Here is a 24244-nt window from a genome sequence, read left to right on the forward strand (position 1 = left end):
AGAGGAAGCACGCGGCATGCACAAACCGGGTAATTTAAGGAGAGCTTGGGCTTCCCTGGTGGTGCAGCGGTTAAGAATCCGCCTGGCAATGCAGGGGACACGGGTTCGAGCCCTGGTCCGGGAAGATTCCACATGCCGCGGAGCAACAAAGCCCGTGCAGCACAACTACTGAGCCAGCGCACCACAACTGCTGAAGCCCGCGTGCCTAGAGCCCGTGCTCCGTAACAAAAGAAGCCACTGCAATAAGAAGCCCACACACCACAGCGAAGAGTAGCCCCCATTCACCGCAACTAGAGAAAGCCCGTGGTCAGCAACAAAGGCCCAACACAGCCAAAAATAAATAAAATAAAATAAATAAATTTTAAAAAAAGAATCATGAAAACCAAAATGCATATGAAGTATAATTCCAAGTTTAAAAATATGAGCTGAAGTATTTACAATAGCCAGGACATTGAAGCAACCTAAGTGTCCATCGACAGATGAATGGATAAAGAAGATGTGGCACATATATACAATGGGATATTACCAAGCCATAAAAAGAAACGAAATTGAGTTATTTGTAGTGAGGTGGATGGACCTAGAGACTGTCATACAGACTAAAGTAAGTCAGAAAGAGAAAAACAAATACCATATGCTAACACATATATATGGAATCTAAAAAAAAAAAAAAAACGGTTCTCATGAACCTCGGAGCAGGACAGGAATAAAGACGCAGACGTAGAGAGTGGACTTGAGGACACGGCGAGGGGGAAGGGTAAGCTGGGACGAAGTGAGAGAGTGGCACTGACATATATACACTACCCAATGTCAAATAGATACCTAGTGGGAAGCAGCCGCATAGCACAGGGAGGTCAGCTCGGTGCTTTGTGACCACCTAGAGGGGTGGGATAGGGAGGGTGGGAGGGAGGGAGGGAGGGTGGGAGGGAGACGCTAGAGGGAGGGGATATGGGGATATATGTATATGTATAGCTGATTCACTTTGTTATAAAGTAGAAAGTAACACACCACTGTAAAGCAATTATACTCCAATAAAGATGTTAAAACAAAATGAGCTGAAAAAAGATGGGGAGGAAATGGGCTAAAGTATTAACTGTGGTGGAATTAAACATGGTTTTTATTCACTTTTTCATATTCCATGCACTAACTAACCAAGTTCTCTTTCTCCAGTATCCACATACTATATTTGCCATAAAAAAAGCACTATCACCTGCCCTCTTGCCCAAGGAGAAAGGCCCACTGGGCAGCAACACCTCGCCACTTGTGCTCCCCTCCTGTGACCGTGGCTTTGAGCACCTGATGGGGCCCCCAGAGCGCTCTAATCACAGCTGTAGAGATGTGTCCTCGTTGGCTTCACAGGGATGACCAAGCCTACGGCTGACTTATCTGCTTTGCTTCCCAGGTGCAGCCCCACCCACCCTGTCTTCGTCTTTGCCCATCACGGGCGCTAACCCCCTCCCAACTTCTTCCAGCCACACCCTCTAGCTTCCTAAAGTTTTGTCGGTTATTTGAATTTCTTATTTTAAGTGATCTTTGTCCAGAAGCTAAAAAGGGAAACCTTACAAAATTTTCTATGTAATGATGTAAAATCCCTGCATGGCAAAAATAAATACTAAAGAAACAAGGAATTATAAAATGACAACTGAGACATATTTGGAAGATACAGGACAAAGGGCTGATTTACCTAATTTATGCAGAGCTCAAAATCAAAAGTTATAAAAAGAAGATGAAAAACCCAACAGAAGACAAAGATGAAGTAAGCAAAGGGTACAAAGAAACACCAATTACCAAAAAACAGGGGGAAGTGTTGAACCTCACTAGTAATAAAAGAAATGAAAGGCCAAACAATAATGGAATATAATTTCTTACCTTGCAAACTGCCGAAAGGTCAATGAAAAAGTTGGATAGCCTCCAGTTTGAGGATGGGCGATCGGAAAATGAGTGCTCATGCATTGTTGTGAAACCATAAAGTGATGCAACTTTCTGAAGGACAATTTGACAATATCTAGTAAATTTATAAATGCATGGAGCCACTAAGGAAGACCCTGTTTGGAATTTATATTGTAGAAATATTTATAATTTCACCAAGATTATACATATGATGTTCACTGCAACCTTTTTTAATAAAAGTAAGAAAGAAGGAAAGGAAAGAAAGAAAAAGAAAGAATGAACTTGAAGCAGTCTCTGAACAAGGGTCAAATTACTAGATATTTGTAAAAGTAGAGGCTTGAAGATAGGTAAAGCAAAAATCGAGTATCAAAACCAAATTCTAGGGACTTCCCTCGTGGCACAGTAGTTAAGAGTCCGCCTGCCAATGCAGGGGACACGGGTTTGAGCCCTGGTCCAGGAAGATCCCACATGCCACAGAGCAACTAAGCCCGTGCGCCACAACTACTGAGCCTGCAATCTAGAGCCCACGAGCCACAACTACTGAGCCCAAGCGCCACAACTACTGAGCCCGAGAGCCATAACTACTGAAGCCCGTGCGCCTACAGCCCGTGCTCCGCAACAAGAGAACCCACCGCAATGAGAAGCCCGCGCACGGCGATGAAGAGTAGCCCCCCCACCCGCTCGCCGCAACTAGAGAAAGGCCACATGTGGCAACGAAGACCCAACACAGCCACATAAATAAATAAATAAATAAATAAATAAATGTATTTAAAAAACAAATTCTAGGTTAGCACTCCAATAGAAGAAAAGTTGACTTTATACTGAAAGAACTAGTACACCCTGGTCTTTTTTATCTCCCCTGCCCAGGAACTCAGAATCCTGAGCTAATAATAAAGTGAGATTATGGGTGATTTTTTTCTTTCTTTGTATTTTTCTGGGTACTTTAAGTTTTTTCTATTGCACATGTATTAATTTTTAATAAAGTTATATAGTATCTTTATCAACATGTGAAGAACACACCTGGATTTTATAAATTGCTCTACAGTCATAAGCATTCTTCTATTTCTCCATCGGAGGGCAGCATTAGCACAGTAAATAGCAAAACTAATTTCAAGGTGTTTGGTCTGAAATTGAATGCTGCTGTTCAGTTGTTTATTCTGACAGGCTGCTGGTACAAATTAATCATTAGATTGTTTATTTTTCTGATAAATGACTATATAGTCATTGTCAAAACTGATATATAGGAGAAAAGACAAGTCACCTATAATCAGGGACCATCTGGCATTTATCTTCACATTTCTAGGTGTGATGAAGAGGAAGGTACATTTTTTTTTAAAAGTCTGCTGACAAAAAGTCCCCCATACAATTATTTTCTAATCTACGTTTCACATCAGATGTCTCTTGAGCATCTCCCTGCTTCCCTACTTCTCTGACATGGTGGTTTTTAAAGGCCGCCTGGTGTTCCAGCCTGTGGACTCGTTGTACCTTGCTTCCCTGATTTAAATGGGTCATTTAGGTGTTTTAACTGTCTTTCAAGTATGAAAGATTTCCCATGTATAAAATATACATAGAAAACTATACCACCCAATTAATCACTACTCCAATGTGATAGATGTTAATTGTTGCCATTTTTACTTCAGAGATTTTGAAGAAAGAAAAGTTTACAGGTAGGGTTGGAGGTCCCGATGTCCAATTAACTTCTCTCCTTCCATCCCCAAAGTCACCTCTGATCTGAAGCTGGTGCTTATTTTCCCTATCCTTGATCTCAGGCTTTAATTACAAAAGTATGTTCTGTAAACAACATAGTATCGTCCTGAGCTTTTCAATTCTACACATAAATGTAATCACCATGGCATGTCCTATATTTGCTTAACATTATGATTTACCCCCTGTTGATTTAGACCTAGTTAATTTTAACTGCTTTAAGGTATTATAATTTATAAATAGAATTTAGTAACACATTCCCTATTGATAAGCATTTAGGTGGTTTCTAATCATCGAGTATCACTGCTCTTTTGATGGGGCAGGTGCGCATAGCTTCTCTAGCTGTTATACCTAGAGAAGAATTAAGTTTGGGATTCCAGAAGACGAATGGTGGATTCGAAAGGGTCATTCCCTTCAGCTCTACTGGCTACTGCTGAATCACACTCCTGAATTACCAATTTTCAATTCAGCGGGTCGTGAATTAGTCCCATTTCCTCACTTCCTCTTTGTGGTAGGAGGCATGGCTTCAAGCATCTTGGAGGTTAAGCATCTCTTCATGGTCACTGGCAACAAGGTTTTGTCTTTTGTGAATCCATTGCCTTTGTTTATTACCTGCTTGGGTTCTTTACCTTTTTCTTATCGATTTGTACACATTGTGTATCTATGTCTGATTCAGACCGGGTGTCTAGAGGAAGCACGTGGCATGCACAAACCGGGTAATTTAAGGAGAGCTTGGGCTTCCCTGGTGGTGCAGCGGTTAAGAATCCGCCTGGCAATGCAGGGGACACGGGTTCGAGCCCTGGTCCGGGAAGATTCCACATGCCGCGGAGCAACAAAGCCCGTGCAGCACAACTACTGAGCCAGCGCACCACAACTGCTGAAGCCCGCGTGCCTAGAGCCCGTGCTCCGTAACAAAAGAAGCCACTGCAATAAGAAGCCCACACACCACAGCGAAGAGTAGCCCCCATTCACCGCAACTAGAGAAAGCCCGTGGTCAGCAACAAAGGCCCAACACAGCCAAAAATAAATAAAATAAAATAAATAAATTTTAAAAAAAGAATCATGAAAACCAAAATGCATATGAAGTATAATTCCAAGTTTAAAAATATGAGCTGAAGTATTTACAATAGCCAGGACATTGAAGCAACCTAAGTGTCCATCGACAGATGAATGGATAAAGAAGATGTGGCACATATATACAATGGGATATTACCAAGCCATAAAAAGAAACGAAATTGAGTTATTTGTAGTGAGGTGGATGGACCTAGAGACTGTCATACAGACTAAAGTAAGTCAGAAAGAGAAAAACAAATACCATATGCTAACACATATATATGGAATCTAAAAAAAAAAAAAAAACGGTTCTCATGAACCTCGGAGCAGGACAGGAATAAAGACGCAGACGTAGAGAGTGGACTTGAGGACACGGCGAGGGGGAAGGGTAAGCTGGGACGAAGTGAGAGAGTGGCACTGACATATATACACTACCCAATGTCAAATAGATACCTAGTGGGAAGCAGCCGCATAGCACAGGGAGGTCAGCTCGGTGCTTTGTGACCACCTAGAGGGGTGGGATAGGGAGGGTGGGAGGGAGGGAGGGAGGGTGGGAGGGAGACGCTAGAGGGAGGGGATATGGGGATATATGTATATGTATAGCTGATTCACTTTGTTATAAAGTAGAAAGTAACACACCACTGTAAAGCAATTATACTCCAATAAAGATGTTAAAACAAAATGAGCTGAAAAAAGATGGGGAGGAAATGGGCTAAAGTATTAACTGTGGTGGAATTAAACATGGTTTTTATTCACTTTTTCATATTCCATGCACTAACTAACCAAGTTCTCTTTCTCCAGTATCCACATACTATATTTGCCATAAAAAAAGCACTATCACCTGCCCTCTTGCCCAAGGAGAAAGGCCCACTGGGCAGCAACACCTCGCCACTTGTGCTCCCCTCCTGTGACCGTGGCTTTGAGCACCTGATGGGGCCCCCAGAGCGCTCTAATCACAGCTGTAGAGATGTGTCCTCGTTGGCTTCACAGGGATGACCAAGCCTACGGCTGACTTATCTGCTTTGCTTCCCAGGTGCAGCCCCACCCACCCTGTCTTCGTCTTTGCCCATCACGGGCGCTAACCCCCTCCCAACTTCTTCCAGCCACACCCTCTAGCTTCCTAAAGTTTTGTCGGTTATTTGAATTTCTTATTTTAAGTGATCTTTGTCCAGAAGCTAAAAAGGGAAACCTTACAAAATTTTCTATGTAATGATGTAAAATCCCTGCATGGCAAAAATAAATACTAAAGAAACAAGGAATTATAAAATGACAACTGAGACATATTTGGAAGATACAGGACAAAGGGCTGATTTACCTAATTTATGCAGAGCTCAAAATCAAAAGTTATAAAAAGAAGATGAAAAACCCAACAGAAGACAAAGATGAAGTAAGCAAAGGGTACAAAGAAACACCAATTACCAAAAAACAGGGGGAAGTGTTGAACCTCACTAGTAATAAAAGAAATGAAAGGCCAAACAATAATGGAATATAATTTCTTACCTTGCAAATTGCCGAAAGGTCAATGAAAGACTTGGATATTCTCCAGTTTGAGGATGGGCGACTGGAAAATGAGTGCTCATGCATTGTTGTGAAACCATAAAGTAATTCAACTTTCTGAAGGACAATTGGACAATATTTAGTAAATTTATAAATGCATGGAGCCACTGAGCAAGACCCTGTTTGGAATTTATATGGTAGAAATATTTATAATTTCACCAAGATTATACATATGATGTTCATTGCAACCTTTTTTAATAAAAGTATGAAAGAAACAAAGAAAGAAAGGAAGGGAGGGAGGAAGGAAGGAAGGAAGGAAAGAAAGAAAAAGAAAGAATGAACTTGAAGCATTCTCTGAACAAGGGTCAAATTACTAGATATTTGTAAAAGTACAGGCTTGAAGATAGGTAAACAAAGCAAAAATCGAGTATCAAAACCAAATTCTAGGGACTTCCCTCGTGGCACAGTAGTTAAGAATCCGCCTGCCAATGCAGGGGACATGGGTTTGAGCCCTGGTCCAGGAAGATCCCACATGCCACAGAGCAACTCAGCCCGTGCGCCACAACTACTGAGCCTGCGCTCTAGAGCCCGCAAGCTACAACTACTGAAGCCCACGAGCCTACAGCCTGTGTTCCTCAACAAGAGAAACTACTGCAATGAGAAGCCCTTGCATCGCAACGAAGAGTAGCCCCCGCTCACCACAACGAAGACCCAATGCAGCCAAAAATAAATAAAATTAAATAAGGAGGGCTTAATACAGGGACTGTTGACAAACGCACGCACAGGCACAGGTTGGGGACAAGCACCGAGGGATAGTGCAGCACCTGAGCTAGCCAACAGTGGGTGGGGCTCACCACTCCCCGCCTAAGTGTCAAGGCCCGTGTGGGCGACCATTCTTCCTGGCTTTCTGGGCGTTTCCGTGTGGATGGGAGGACAGCAGCCAGCCCAGAGAGCTGGAGAGAGTAGATATGACAGACTAAGAACGTGGCACTCCTGGAGCCATCCGGGTGCCTCGGCCTTCTCCTTCTCAACCGGGAGAACTTTGCTCGCCTTCCAGGGCAACAAAGCTGGAGAGCCTCCGGCTCAGGCCCTGGGAGTTTGGCTTGCATCCCAGGGAGAGTCATCTCTCCGGAGGGGAGGAGGGCAGGCCAGCAGCAGCCCTGCTAACAGCTCGGCTCCTAACTCAGGGCTCCTCTGCTCTGCCGCGTCCCCACCACGGGCAGGTGACCGTGCTCTTGTTATGTCGCCCTGTGGGAACCGGGGAGCTGGGTATCAAGTCAAGACACGGCTGCGGCTGCTGCCTTTTGCTGTAATAAAGTCTGTGTCTCTGACCAGGGCTGAAAGCCGGGCAGGATGACTTGTGAGCTTACAGGAGGGTAAAATCACAGAGCCTTCGCACTTTCTGACTTGACGGGCATGAGCAGAGCCCAGGAACCGAGCTGTACGCCTAGGAGCTGAGCCCTGGTGGAGGGATGTGGCCAGCTCCCTCCACAGGGCGGAAGCCAGGGGGGTCGGTCCACACCGCCTGCCTTCCCCTCTCCCCCTGAAGCCCCCACCGGGAAAGCAAGGGGGATGGAAGGCGTCTGGCATTGTGAATGGTTTTGTGCTCTGCAAACTTCTCTTAGAATGTGGTTTGCCTTTCCCTCCATAAGCATGGTCTGTTTGATATTGATTTTTTGCTATGTGTTCAGACTTGCTTTGTGTACTTTTACCCGGGCCGTATTTGTATTAATAAGTGCTCCACGTGTGTATTGACTGTTTGTTGTGTGCCGGCTTCTACGAACGTCCATCAGCTCAAGAGAAACAGCAACGATAATAGTGAGTCATTGGGGCAATGTGGGGGGTGGGGTTGGTTTAAAAAGAAAACAAACACGCAACCACAGTCCTCGACAATAACAACAGGCCAGAGGGCGGCGTTTCTATGAGAATATTTGGGGCTGCAAGTGTCAGAAACCGTGACTCATTTGGATCAAACAATAAGGAAAGTGGAAACTTCCACCTCTTTTAATAGGAAGTCCAGATGTAGCTATCCTCCAGGTTGGCTGAATCATCATCTTCATGATGTCATTATGCCTGGACTTTCCCATTCCTCTTTTCTACCGTCCTTCGTACTAGTTTAATCAACACGTTTGAAGCAAGACATTGGCAGCAGTACCTCATCCAAACTTGTCAATGTCAAGAGGAAGAGAGAAATAATATTGTCCTATGACTCTCGGTGAAAAAGAGGGGCAATTTCTCCCAGAAGTCTTCCTATCAGACTCCCCACCGCACACCCCCGTCACGTATCAGCAGCTGGCGCTGGGTCACACTGGTTTTCCTGAAAACATTACCAACAAGGCAGAGGTTGACAACATCAATCATATTGAGTTGATTCTTAGGGCAAGAGACGGAGTTGGCTTTCCCTTCAAGAAACACGCCGCGCGGCGCAGGGGTGGATACCTGACCAACGTTTGGATTCCCTTAGGTAGATTGGAGAGTGAGGGGAAGCTGGGCAGGCAACCCAAAGCCTTCACTACTACAGGGGGGACCAAACAAAAGCCAACTCTCAGACCTCCACAGAAAAAACCAAACAATCCAACTGGAAAATCGGAAAAGGTATGAAGAGACATTTCACTGAAGGGGGTATACAGATGCCAAACACAGGAAAAGATCTTCAACATCATTAGCCGTTTGGGAACTACAAATTGAAACCACAATGAGATGTCATCACACACCTACCAGAAAGGCTAAAATTTAAAAAAAAAACATAGTGACAACACCAAATGCTGATGGGGACGCAGAGAAACCCGACTAGACATCTGTAGTAGCAACACAGAACGGCACAACCACTGCAGAACATACTGTGGCAGTTTCTTAAAAAGCTAAATATACACTCACCATTCGCCCCAGCAGCCCCACTCCAGGGTGTTCGCGAACCAGGCTTGCTTGTCCGAAGCGCAGCAAAAGCCAAAACGCTGAGCCGCCGAGGTGTGCAGCGAAGACAGGGTTTACTCGTAAGGTAGCCAAGCGAGGAGACGGGAAAACTAGCTTCACATCCCCCACTCTGAAGGCAAGGGGATAACTCATAAAAAAGCAGGGGGGTGTGAGGCGTGGAGAGCGCAGGGAGCACGGGGAAAGGTGATTAGAAAAAGGTGCGCGAATTGTTCGGTGCAGGCGTCAGTGAGCTACAGGGCTCTGCAGGGTCAAAACGTCACTCGCGCATGCCCAGTTGGAGGGTCGGTGGTCCTATCCAGTCTTAACCAGCTCAGCTCTAACGAGACACAGCTGATTCCAAGCTCCTGGCCAACAACTCGGGCAAACATCTTATTGTTTACGCTCCCCGCTGCCTGGAGGACAGGCAAGCCCTCAATTAAACAATCAAAACGACCTTGATTACTGAAGGCAGGTTACAGGTGAAATGGAGTTAACTAATGGTTACCCACTGTTTCATGGGCACTAATCCCAGAGAAATGAAAACCTGTACACAATTCTTCAAAGCAGCTTTATGTGTGATAGCTAAAAACTAAAAAAAGCCAAAGATGTTCTATGACATATGAATAAACTGTAGTATATTTATACCATGGAATATAACTTAGCTGTAAAAACAACAGCAAAAATGAACTATCAATCCATGAAATAACTTGGATGGATCCCAAGGGCATTATGCTGCATGAAAAAAAAAATCCAAACAGTTACATGTAATGTAATCCCATTTATATAATATTCTTGAAATGACAAAATTATTGCGGTGGAGAAAAGGTGAGTGGTTGCCAGGGGTTAAGGATGGTGTGGTGGAGGGGAGTATGATTATAAAGGGGTAGCAATGGAGAGATCTTTGTAGTAATGGAATAGCTCTGTATCTTCATTGTGATCACACAGATCTGTTCATGTGATGGCATAGAACTATACACACTTTGTACCAATGTTAATTTCCTGGTTTTGTAATTCCATAAGATATAACCATTGGGGGCTTCTGGGACTATGGCAGAGTAGGAAGCACCAGGAATCTGTCTTCCCACCTAAACAACAGATGCATTGGCAGAATCTGTCTAATGTAGCTATTTGGAACTCTAGTATATGGAAGGCTTGCAACGTGCAGTGGAAGGCCTGGAGGGTAAATTGTGGTTAATTTCAGTCAATTTCAGCTCTTAGTGCAGAAGCAGCTAAGAGTTCTCAACCCCTAGCCCTAAGGCAGGCAGCTGAGCAGTGTTCCTCGAGCAGCTTGCACAGAGCTCGTGAGAGCAGAATGGATAAAAACACTTTATCCAACTATATGCTGTCTATAAGATTCTCACTTTAGATCCAAAGACACAAATAGATTGAAAGTGAAAGGATGTAAAAAGATATTCCCTGCAAATAACAAACAAAAGAGACCAGGGGTGGTTCTACTAATATCAGACAAATAGACTTTAAATCAAAAAATTTAACATGAGATAAAGAAGGACATTATATATTAATAGAAGTTTCAATACAGCAAGAAGATATACCAATTATAAACATTTATGCATCTAATGACAGGCATCAAAATATATGAAGCAAAAATGGACAGAAATGAACAGACAAATAGACTTTTCTACAATAATAGTCATAGACTTCAATACCCCACTCACAATAATAGAACAACCAGACAGAAGATAGCAAGGAAATAGAGGACTTAACGAACACAGTAAACCAACTAGATCTAACAGAACACTCCACCCAACAACAATGGCATATACATTCTCAAATGCACATGGAATATTTTACAGGATAGACCATATGTTAATCCACAGATTAAGTCTCAGTAGACTTAAAAAGACAGATGCCACACAAAGTATCTTCTCTGACCACAATGAGATGAAGTTAGAAATCAAAAAGAGAAGGAAAACTGGAAATTTCACAAAATTGTGAAAATTAAACAACACTTTTAAACAAGCCATGGATCAAGGAAGAAATCACAAGGGAACTTAGAAAATACTTGGAGACAAGTGAAAATGAAAACACAACATATCAAAACTTATGGGACACAGAAAAAGGGAGAAATTTATAGCTATAAATGCTTACACTAAACAACAAGAAAAATCTCAAATCAACAACCTACCTTTACAACTTAAGGAACTAGCAAGAAAGAACAAACTAAATCCAAAGCTAGCAGAAGGTAGGGAATAAAGATTAGAGCAGAGATAAACAAAATAGAGAATAGAAAAACAACAGAGAAAATCAATAAAACCAAATGTTGGTTCTTTGAAAAGATCAACAAAATTGGCAAACCTTTGGTTAGATGAGCTAAGAAAAAAAGAGAGAAGATTCAAATTATGAAAATCAGAAATGAAGTGAAAGTGGGAACATTACTACTGATTCTACAGAAATAAAAATGATTATAAGAGAGTACTACAAACAATTGTTCACCAACAAAATGGATAACTTAGATGAAATGGACATATTCTGAGAAACACAAAACCTACCAAGACTCAATCATGAAGAAACAAAAAATCTGAATAGACCTATAAACAGTAAAGAGATTGGATCAATAATCAAAAATCTCCCACCACCACCAACAAAAAAGCCCTGGACCTGATGGCTTCACAAGTGAATGCTACCAAATATTTAAAGAACTGATACTGTCCTTCTTAAACTTTTCCAAAAAAAACTGAAGGAGGGAAACACTTCCTACTCATTCTATGAGGCCACAATTATCCTTATAGCAAAGCCAGAAAAAAGACACGACAGGAAAACTGTAGACCAATATCCCTTATGAACACTGATGCAAAAATTCTCATCAAAATACTAGCAAATTGAATTCAGCAGCATATTAAAAGGATTATACACCATGACCACTGGAATTTATAACTGGGATGAAAGAATGGTTCAACATATAAAAATCAATCAATGTGATACACCACAGTAAGAAAATAAAGGGAAAAAGCACATAATGACCTCAGTTGATGCAGAAAAAGCATTCACCAACTTCAATACCCTTTCATGATAAGAACACTCAAACTAGGAATAGAAAAAATCTGCCTCAACATAATAAAAGCCATAAATGAAAATTCCACAGCAAATGTCATACTCAATGGTGAAAAACCGAACGCTTTTCCTCTCAGATCAGGAACAAGGCATGGCTGCCTACTTTCACCACTTCTGTTCAACAAAGTACTGGAAGTTCTAGCCAGAGAAATTAGGCAAGAAAACCTCCTTCCAAATTAGAAAAGAAGATGATCTCTACTTGCAGATGATATGACCTTATATGGGCATACATTGGAGATATTGCAGGTTTGGTTCCAAACCACCACAAAAAAGTGAATATTGCAATAAAGCCAGTCACATGAATTTTTTGGTTTCCCAGTGCATATGAAAGTTATGTTTGGGGACTTCCCTGGAGGGGAAGTGCGTGCGTGCCAGTATGGGCTTTGCACTGAGTCACTGAAGTGTGTGTGTGTGTGTGTCTGTGTGTGTGTGTCTGTGTGTGTCTGTGTGGTGCTACAGACTGTTCATTGAGTCACAGTGACCCGTGTGTGTGTGTCTACGTGTGTGTGTATGTACTGGTATAGGCTGTGCATTGAGTCAGAGTGAGCCGTACGTGTGTGTTTTTGTGTGTGTGTGTGTGATGGTATAGAATGTGCACTGAGTCACAGTGGGCCGTGTGTGTGTGTGTGTGTGTGTGTGTGTGTGCTGCTATAGGCTGTACATTGAGTCACAGTGATCCGTGCGTGTGTGTGTTTGTGTATTTGCTGGTGTAGAGTCCGCATGAGTCACAGTAAGGTGTGTGTGTTTGTGAGTGCTGGTATGGGCTGAGCATTGAGTCACACTTAGGTGTGTGTATGTGTGTGTGTGTGTGTGCCAGTATGGGCTTTCATTGAGTCAGTGAAGTGTGTGTGTGTGTGTGGTGCTACAGACTGTTCATTGAGTCACAGTGACGTGTGTGTGTGTGTGTTTGTGTGTGTGTTTTTGCTGGTATAGTCTGTGCATTAAGTCACATTGAGCCGTGCGTGCGTGTGTGTGTGTGCTGGTATACACTTTGCATTGACTCACAGTGAGCTGTGCGTGTGTGTGTGTGTGTGCTGGTAAAAACTGTACATTGAGTCACAGCGAGCTGTGTGTGTGTGTGTGTGTGTGTGTGTGTGCTGGTATAGTCTGAGCATGAGTCACAGTGAGGTGTGTGCTATGTGTGTGTATGTGGTGGTATGGACGGTGCATTGAGTCACAATGAGCCGTGCGTGTTTGTGTGTGTGTGTATGTAGTGATGTAGAGTGTGCATTGAGTCACTGTTAGGTGTGTGTATGTGTGTCTGTGTGCTGGTATGGGCTTTGCATTGAGTCACTGAGGGGTGTGTGTGTGTGTGGTGCTACAGACAGTGCACTGAGTCACAATGAGCTGTGTGTGTGTGTGTGTGTGTGTGTGTGTGCTGGTATAATCTGAGCATTGAGTCACAGTGAGGTGTGTGCTGTGTGTGTGTATGTGGTGGTATGGACTGTGCATTGAGTCACAGTGAGCCGTTTGTGAGTGTGTGTCTGTTGCTATAGGCTGTGCATTGAGTTACAGCAGGGTGAGTTTCTGTGTGTGTGTGTGTGCTGGTATAGGCTGTGCATTGAGTGACAGTGAGCCTTGTGTGTGTGCTAGTATAGGCAGTGCATTGAGTCACAGTGAGCCATGTATGTGTGTTTGTGTGCTGTTATACGCTGTGCATTGAGTCACATTGAGCCATGTTTGTTTGGGGGTGTGTGTGTGTGTGTGTGTGTGTGTGTGTGTGTGTGTGTGTGCGCGCGCTGGTATAGGCTGTGAATTGAATCACAGTGAGCCATGCGTCTGTGTGCATGTGCTGGTATAGGCAATTCATTGAGTCACAGTGAGCCATGTGTGAGTGCATGTTTGTGTGTGTGTGTGATCTCGTATAGGCTGTGAATTGAGTCACAGTGAGCTGTGTGTGTGCTGGTATAGGCTGTGCATTGAGTCACAGTGAGGTGTGTGTTGTGTGTGTATGTGCTGGTATGGACTGTGCATTGAATCACAATGAGCCGTGTGTCTGTGTGTCTGTGTGTGTCTGTGTGTGTGTATGTGGTGGTGTACGAGTGTGCATTGAATCACACTTAGGTGTATGTATGTGTGTGCGTGTGCTAGTATGGGCTCTGCATTGAGTCACTGAGGTGTATCTGTGTGTGTGTTTGTTTGTAGTGTTACAGACTGTACACTGAGTCACAGTGAGCCTTGTGGGTGTGTCTTTGTGTGTGTCTGTGTGCTGATATAGGCTGTGCATTGAGTCACAGTGAGCCATGTGTGTTTGTGTGTGTGTGTGTGTGTGTGCTGTTATAGGCGATTCATTGAGTCACAGTGAGCTATGTGTGAGTGCGTGTTTGTGTGTGTGTGTGTTCTCGTATAGGCTGTGAATTGAGTCACAGTGAGCTGTGTGTGTGCTGGTATAGGCTATGCATTGAGTCACACTTAGATGTGTGTATGCATGTGTGTGTGCTGGAATGGGCTTTGCATTGAGTCACTGGGGGGTGTGGGGGGGTGTGTGTGTGCTGGTATAGGGTGAGCATTGAGTCACAGTGTGCCGTGTGTGTGTGTGCGTGTGGGCTGCTATAGTCTGAACATTGAGTCACAGTGAGGTGTGTGCTGTGTGTGTGTATGCAGTGGTATGGACTGTGCATTGAGTCACACTGATCTGTCTGTGTTTGTGTGTGTGTGTCTATGTGTGTTGCTATAGGCTGTGCATTGAGTCACAGTAAGGTGAGTTTGTGTGTGTGTGTGTGCTAGTACAGGCTGTGAATTGTGTCACACTGAGCCGAGTGTGTGTGTGTCTGCTGGTATGGGCTTTGCATTGAGTCACTGATATGTGTGTGTGTGTGTGTGTGTGTGTGTGTGTGGTGCTACAGACTGTACACTGAGTCACAGTGAGCCTTGTGTGTGTGTCTGTGTGTGTCTGTGTGCTGATATAGGCTGTGCATTGAGTCAAAGTCAGCCGTGTGTGTGTGTGTGTGTGTGTGTGTGCTGCTATAGACTACATTGAGTTACAATGAGTTGTGTGTGTGTGTGTGTGCTGGTATAAACTGTACATTGAGTCACAGTGAGCCGTGTGTCTGTGTGTGTCTGTGTGTGCTGTTATAGGCTGTGCATTGAGTCACACTGATGTGTGTGTGTCGGCTTAATGTGATTCTAAGCAAAATGCTTACGATAAAATGGTAAATTAAAAAAATGGGTAAGAAACCCACGCATATCAATACTGGTGCAGAGGGAGTGATCACGATGACAGAGTAGTCGGACATGTAGCTCACCTCCTCCCACGACTACATCAAAAATACACCTACACATGGGTCGATTCTCACAGAATATCTACTGAACGCTGGCAGAAGATCTGAGACCTCTAAAAGGGCAAGAAAATCTCCACATAACTGGGTAGGACAAAAGAAAAAAAAAGTGAGAAAGGAATCAGGACAGGACCTGCACCCCTGGGAGGGAGCTGTGAAAGAGGAAAGGTTCCTGCACCGTGGGAAGTCCCCTCACCAGCGGAGAGATCAGCCAGGACAGGGGAGAGCTGAGGAGCCTTGGCGGAGAACGCAGCAACTGGTTTGCAGCAGCCAGAATGGAGAGAAACCTGCACAGACGGTCAGTGCCACTGCTCTGCGCTCCCCAGCCTGAGACACACGTCCGCCAGTGCAGGTGGGACCTCGGTGTGGAAGCTTGGGCTTTGGAGATCAGACCCATGGAGAGGACTGGGGTGGGCTGTGCAGAAATAGCCTGAAGGGGCTGAAGCCTGATGCAATGGCATCTGAGGGTGTACACGGAGGAAGCCTGGGCCACCTTAGAGGCCAGGTGCCATTGTGTAGGCGACACGCAACGGGATGGGTGGGCTGTGCAGAAATAGCCTGAAGGGGCTGAAGCCTGATGCAATGGCATCTGAGGGTGTACACGGAGGAAGCCTGGGCCATTTTAGAGGCCAGGTGTCATTCTGTAGGCGATGCACAACGGGATGGGTGGGACCTGCCATTACAGCTTTTTTCCCTGCATAAGCTCTCAGGAGGCAGGACATCACCTAGACGAGCTCCAGGAGTCGTCATGAGCCACCTCTGCTCCCATCGTGTGCTCTGGGGGCGTGCATGAGCCACCACCGCCAGCAAGAACCCCACGACCGGGCACCAGCCACCGCATACGCACACCCCCTATCAAGGGGATAACAGCTAGCACACACTGAGGAAAGAGGCAACAGGCATCCATGCGAAGAACGGCCCTTGCACCAAAAATATTAAACCCACACAAGCTACATAGGGACACTCCCACATACAAATATCCCTCCAAGACCACAGGAGATAAAAGTGTTTCTCCTAAACTCACAGAATAAGAGAAATATAAGTAAAACGAAGAAGCAGAGGAACCACGCCCAATTAAAAGCCCAAGAGAATTCCCCTGAAAGAACAAACAATGAAACAGACCTCTTTGGTCTAACATACACCAATATCTAAAAGGAGATAATGAAAATACTGAAGGAATTAAGAAAGACGATTGACAGAAATGCAGACTGTTGTAAAAAGGGACTAGAAACTATAAAGAGGAACCAAGAAAAATTAAAAAACTCATTTGCCAGGACAAAAACTGAACTAAAGGCAATGAATAGCAGAGTAAATAGTGCAGAAGAATGAATAAGTGACCTGGAAGATAGACTAATGGAAATCACCCAATCAGGACAGCAGACAGAAAGCCAACTGAAAAAAAATGAAAGCAATATAAGAGACCTGTGGGATAACAGAAAGCATGCCAATCTACGCATAATAGGGATTCCAGAAGGGGAAGAAAGAGAAAATGGGATCAAAAATGTGTTTGAAGAAATGATGGCTGAAAACTTCCCAAACTTAAAGAAGGAAACAGATATCCAGGTACAGGAAGCACAATGGGTCCCAAACAAGGTAAACCCACACAGACCTACACCAAGACCTATTATAATACAAATGGCAGAAGTTAAAGAGAGGATTCTAAAGGCAATAAGAGAAAAACAAAGAGTTCATCACAAAGGAACTCCCATAAGGTTATCAGCTGATTTCTCTACAGAAACATTGCAGGCCAGAAGGGAGTGGCAAGATATATTCAAAGCCCTGAAAGGGAAATATCTGCAACCTAGGATGCTCTATCCAGCAAGATTACCATTTAGAATAGAAGGAGAGATAAAGAATTTCTCAGACAAGCAGAAACCAAAAAAATACAGCAATACTAAATCCTAAGGGAAATATTGAAAGGTCTTCTCTAAATACAAAAGAAGTCAAAATATATAGGAAAGAGAAAATCACAATTGGAAAGCAAATCACCTAAATAAGCCAGCACACAGATTTTTTAAAAAATTTAAAAATTTCTGTGAAAGTGGCGATAACCCCCATGAACAGCAAAGGGATGAACATGAAGATGGTAAAGAGGACATCAAAATCATGCAATGTGCGGGAGGACAGTAACAAAAACAGATTTTGTTTCATTCCCTACAATGTGTGTGAGCCTATATGACTACCAGTCTAAGGCAAGCAGATATAGGACGGGATTAACGTACTTGAAAAACAGGGTACCACACATCAAAAACATACAATAGAATCACAAAAAACAAAAAGAGAATATAAATATAATATGAAAGAAAATCATCAAACCAAACAAGGAAAAACAGAAAAGAAAAATAAAGGAACAAAAAAGAGACATAAAATCAATGGGAAAACCAGGTTAAAATGGCAATAAATACATATCTATCAATAATTACCTTAAACATCAATGGACTAAACGCTCCAATCAAAAGACACAGAGTGGCAGATTGTAGGGTCTTGTTTTCTAATCCAATATGCTGCCTAGAAGAGACCCACTTTAGGGCAAAGGACACACATAGATTGAAAGTGAGGGGATGGAAAAAGGTATTTCATGGAAACGGAAATGAAAAGAAAGCAGGGGTCGCAATACTCATATCAGACAAACTAGACTTTAAAACAAAGGCCATAAAGAAAGATAAAGAACAACACTATACAATGATAAAAGGGTCAATCAAGAAGAGGATTTTACACTTGTCAACATATATGCACCTAATATAGGAGCACCCAAATACATTAAATACTAACAGACATAAAGGGAGAAATTGACAGGAATAAAATAATAGTAGGAGACTTTAACACCCCACTCACATCAATGGACAGATCTTCTAAACAAAATATCAATAAGGCAACAGAGATCCTAAATAATACAATAGAACAGTTAGACTTCATTGATATGTTCAGGACATTACATGCAAAAAAACCCAGCATACACATTCTCTTCAAGTGCACATGGAACATTCTCTAGGACTGACCACATACTAGGGCATAAAACAAGCCTCAACAAACTTAAGACGATAGAAATTATCTCAAGCATCTTTTCTGACCAGAACGGCATGAAACGAGAAATCAACCACTGAAACAGAAACGAGAAAAAAATGATTACACGGAGACTAAACAATATGCTACTAAAAAAAAACCAATGGGTGAACAATAACATAAAAGAGGAAATTTAAAAATAACTTGAGACAAATGACAATGAAAACACAACCATACAAAATCTACGGGATGCAGCAAAAGCAGTTCTTAGAGGGGAGTTCAGAGCGATACAGGTCTTCCTCAAAAAATGAGACAAATCTCAAATAAAAAACCTAACCTACCACTTAAAAGAATTAGAAAAAGAACAAACAAAACCTAAAGTCAGCGGAAGGAAGGAAATAATAAAGATCAGAGAGGAAATAAATAAAATAGAGATTAAAAAACATCAATAAAACCAAGAGCTGGTTCTTTGAAAGGGTAAACAAAATCGACAAACCTCTGGCCAGGCTCACCAAGAAGAAGAGAGAGAAGACCCAAATAAACAAAATAAGAAATGAAAAAGGAGAATAACAACTGACACCGCACAAATACAAAAACCATAAGGGAATACTATGAACAATTATATGCCAATAACTTCGACAACTGAGAAGAAATGGACAACTCTCTAGAAACATACAGGCCACCAAAACTGAATCAAAAAGAAACAGATAATTTGAACAGACCAATCACTAGAGATGAAATAGAATCTGTAGTTTAAAAACTCCCCCACAGGGCTTCCCTGGTGGTGCAGTGGTTAAGGATCCACCTGCCAATGCAGGGGACATGGGTTCGATCCCTGATCCAGGAAGATCCCACATGCTGAGGAGCAACTAAAACCATGTGCCACAACTACTGAGCCTCTGCTCTAGAGCCCAAGAGCCACAACTACTGAGCCCATGTGCCACAACTACTGAAGCCTGTGTGTCTAGAACCCAAGCTCCACAATGAAGAGTAACCCCTGCTCACCACAACTAGAGAAAGCCCGTGCACAGCAACAAAGACCAGGCGCAGCCAAAAATAAAGTAAATAAAATAAATAAATTTATTTTAAAAAAAACTCCCCCACAAACAAAAGTCCAGGACCAGATGGCTTCATAGGCAAATTCTACCAAACATACAAAGAAGAACTTATACTGATCCTTCTCAAACTCTTCCAAAAAACTGAAGAGAAGGGAACACTCCCAAAGACATTCTATGAAGCCACCATCACCCTGATACCAAAACCAGACAAAGACACCACCAAAAAAGAAAATTACAGGCCAATACCTTTGATGAATATAGATGCAAAAATTCTCAACAAAATATAGCAAACTGGATCCAACAACACATAAAAAAGATCATACACCACAACCAAGTGGGATTCATCCCAAGTTCATAAGGATGCTCAAACATATGCAAATCAATCAATGTGATACACCACATAAACAAAAGTCAAAAACCACCTGATCATCTCAATAGATGCAGAAAAAACATCTGACAAAATTCAACATCCATTCATGATAAACACTCTTACCAAAATGGGTATGCAGAGAATATATCTCAACATGATAAAAGCTATTTATGACAAACCCACAGCCAATATAATACTCAATGGTGAAAAGTTGAAAGCCTTCCCACTAAAATCTAGAATAAGACAAGGATACCCACTTCCACCTCTTCTATTCAACATAGTATTGGAAGTCCTAGCCACAGCAATCAGACAAGAAAAAGAAATAAAAGGTATCCAAATTGGAAGAGATAAAATCACCATTATATGCAGATGACATGACTCTATATATAGAAAACCCTAAAGACTCCACACAAAAACTACTAGAACTGGTCAGTGAATTCAGAAACGTAGCAGGATACAAGATTAACATACAGAAATCGGTTGCATTTCTTTACACCAACAATGAAATATCAGAAAGGGAATGTAACAAAACAATACCTTTCAAAATCACACCCTCAGGACTTCCCTGGCGGTCCAGTGGCTAAGACTCCACAATCCCAATACAGGGGGCCCGGGTTCCATCCCTGGTCAGGGAACTAGATCTCACATGCCACAACTAAGAGTTCGAATGCCGCAACTAAATATCCCGCATGCCGCAACTAAAGATCCTGCATGCTGCAACCAATGATCCTGCATGCCGCAACTAATGATCCCGCATGCCGCAACTAATGATCCCGCATGCTGCAACTAATGATCCTGCACGCAGCAATGAAGATCCCGCACGTGGCAACCAAGGCCCGGCACAGCCAAATAAATAAATATTGAAAAAAAAATGCACCCCGAAAAATAAAATACTTAGGAATAAATCTGACCAAGGAGGTGCAAGACTTGTATGCTGAGAACTATAAAACGTTAAAGGAAACTGAAGATGATTCAAAGAAATGGAAAGATAGCCCATGCTCTTGGATTGGAAGAATTTATATTGTTAAAGTGACTATACTACCCAAAGCAATCTACAGATGTAATGCAATCCCTATCAAATGACCCATGACATTTTTCACAGAACTAGAACAAATAATCCTAAAATTTATATGGAACCATAAAACACCCAGAATTGCCAAAGCAATCCTGAAGAAAAAGAACAAAGCAACAGGCATAGTTCTCCCAGACTTAAGACAATACTACAAAGCTATAGTAATCAAAACAGCATGGTATTGGCACAAAAACAGACATATGGATCAATGGAGCAGAACAGAGAGCGCAGAAATTAACCCACACACCTATAGTCAATTAGTTTTTGACAAAAAAGGCAAGAATATACAAAGGGAAAAAGTCTCTTCAGCAAGTGGTGCTGGGAAAGTTGGACAGTTGCATGTAAATCAATGAATTGAAAACACACCCTCTCACCATACACAAAAATAAACTCAAAATGGCTTCAAGACTTAAACAGAAGACGTGACACCATAAAATTCCTAGAAGAGAACACAGGCAAAACATTCTCTGACATAAATTGTACCAATGTTTTCTTAGCTCAGTCTCCCAAGGCAATAGGAATAAAAGCAAAAATAAACAAATGGGACCTAATCAAAGATACAAGCTTTTGCACAGCAAAGGAAACCATTAACAAAACGAAAAGACGACCTACAAAACGGGAGAAAATATTTGCAAACAACGCAACCGAGAAGGGCTTGATTTCCAAAATATATGAACAGCTCATACAACTCAACAACAAAAAAATAAATGAACCAATCAAAACAGGGGCAGAAGACCTAAAAAGACATTTCTTCAAAGAAGAAATACAAATAGCTAATAGGCACATGAAAAGATGCTCAAAATCACTAATTATTAGAGAAATGAACATCAAAACTACAATAAGGTACCATCTCACACTGGTCAGAATGGCCATCATGAAAAACTCTCCAAATAACAAATGCTGGAGAGGATGTGGAGAAAAGGGAACCCTCTTACACTGTTGGTGGGAATGTAAATTGGTACAGCCACTTTGGAGAACAGTATGGAGGTTCCTTAAAAAATTCAAAATTGAATTACCATATGATCCAGCAATCCCACTCCTGGGCATATACCCAGACAAAACTCTAATCCAAAGAGATACATGCACCCCTATATTCACAGCAGCACTATTCACAATAGCCAAGACAGGGAAACAACCTAAGTGTCCACTGACAGATGAATGGATAAAGAAGATGTGGTACATGTATACAATGCACTAGTACTCAGCCATAAAAAAGAACAAAATAATGCCATTTGCAGCAACATGGATGCAACTAGAGATTATCATACTAAGTGAAATAAGTCAGAAAGAGAAAGACAAATACCATATGATATCACTTCTATGTGGAATCTAAAATATGACACAAATGAACATACCTATGAAACAGAAACAGACTCATGGACATAGAGAACAGACTTGTGGCTGCCAAGGGGGAGGAGGTTGGGGGAGGGATGGAATGGGAGGTTGGGGTTAACAGATGTAAACTATTAAACATGGAATGGATAAACAAGGCCCTACTGTATAGCACAGGGAACTATATCCAGTATACTATGATAAACCATAACGGAAAAGAATATAAACGGAAAAGAATATAAAAAAAGAATGTATATATATGTATAACTCAATCACTTTGCTAGTTTCTAGTAGTCAGATAGATGTTTTTTCTGTGAATAGAGGGTGCTGAGTCCAGTTCCTTGAACAATGAGTATGTCTTGGCGATTACATTATTGGCGTATGGAACGGTATCTGTGCCAATTTCAACCTCCTGGTTTATGCATCACCGCACCACGCTTTTCCCCTTAAGCAGCCATAAGTGTGTTTTGTAAATGTGTGATGGTGTTCTGTTTGTAATTCAGTTCATGGTTGGCGATTTTTAGATTCCCTTTATAAGTGATATCTTATGATAAGTTTCTCTTGCTGTCTAACTTATTTCACTCTCAATGACCATACATAAGTCCCCCCGAGTTGCTGCGACTGGCCTCATTTCATTGATTTCAGGGCTGAGTAATATTCCGTTGTCCTTAAGTACCAAATTTTCTTTCACCATTTTTTCCTTCCAAGGACTATTAAGCTGTACCCAAGTCGAGGCTGTTGTCAACATAGCAGCAGTAAACGGGGTGCCTGCGTTCTGTGGATTTTCGGTTTTTCCAACATATAGGCCCATGAGTGGAAGCGCCCTATGCTTTGTAGCTCTGTTTTTTAGATGTTTTAGGAAACACAGCACACTTCTCCAGAGTGGCCGTTGGCAATTTACATTCCCCCCTTCAGCGTAACAAGGCTCCCTTTTCTCCTCTCCTTGTCCTGCATATCTGGTTTTTACCCTTTGTGAGGATGGTCCTTTTTTCTGATTCGAAGTGATACCTCTTTGTAGTGTTGATTTGCATTGCCCGCTTCTTTGGTTGGCCAAAACGGGCGTATGCGTTTTTCCTGAATATATTCTGGAAGTTAAATTTGAGAGACAGCTTTTTTGTTTTAATTGATTAATTAATTAATTTATTTTTGGCCGTGTTGGGTCTTCGTTTCTGTGCGAAGGCTTTCTCTAGTTGTGGCAAGCGGGGGCCAGTCTTCATCGCGGTGTGCGGGCCTCTCACTATCGCGGCCTCTCTTGTTGCGTAGCACAGGCTCCAGAGGCGCAGGCTCAGTAGTTGTGGCTCACGGGCCTAGTTGCTCCGCGGCATGTGGGATCTTCCCAGACCAGGGCTCGAACCCGTGTCCCCTGCATTAGCAGGCAGATTCTCAACCACTGCACCACCAGGGAAGCCCCTTGAATAGTTTTGTATTTAAAATTTGTCTGTGGGGACTTCCCTGGTGACGCAGTGGTTAAGAGTCCGCCTGCCAATGCAGGGGACACGGGCTCGAGCCCTGGTCCGGGAAGCTCCCACATGCCGCAGAGCAACCAAGCCTGCGCGGCACAACTACTGAAGCCTGCGCGCCTAGAGCCCGTGCTCGCCCACAAGAGAAGCCACCGCAATGAGAAGCCCGTGCACCGCAAAGAAGAGTAGCCCCACTCGACGCAACTAGAGAAAGCCCACATGCAGCAACGAAGACCCAACGCAGCCAAACATAAATTAGAAACTAAAATAAAATTTGCCTCTGAATAACTTTGAGTGAATTTGGTATAAGTTGTAAAGTTTGCATCTACATTCACTTCATTCCAAATGGTTTCCAATTAATTGTTCCTTAACTACTTTTAGAAAACTTTTGGGATAGAGACCCCATTTTAGTTTGAATGTCCAATTTAATGGATTCAGCAGTCCTGTCAGTAGGGCACGCTGCCTCCAGTGACCTGTGAGGGAGGCGCGGCCTGCACTTCCTGCACTGACCACAGGGTGGCGCCGAGTTCGCCTCTCTGACCCAC

This window comes from Balaenoptera physalus (genome assembly GCF_965194825.1).
Source record: "Balaenoptera physalus genome assembly, chromosome: X".
NCBI classification, from domain to species: domain Eukaryota; kingdom Metazoa; phylum Chordata; class Mammalia; order Artiodactyla; family Balaenopteridae; genus Balaenoptera; species Balaenoptera physalus.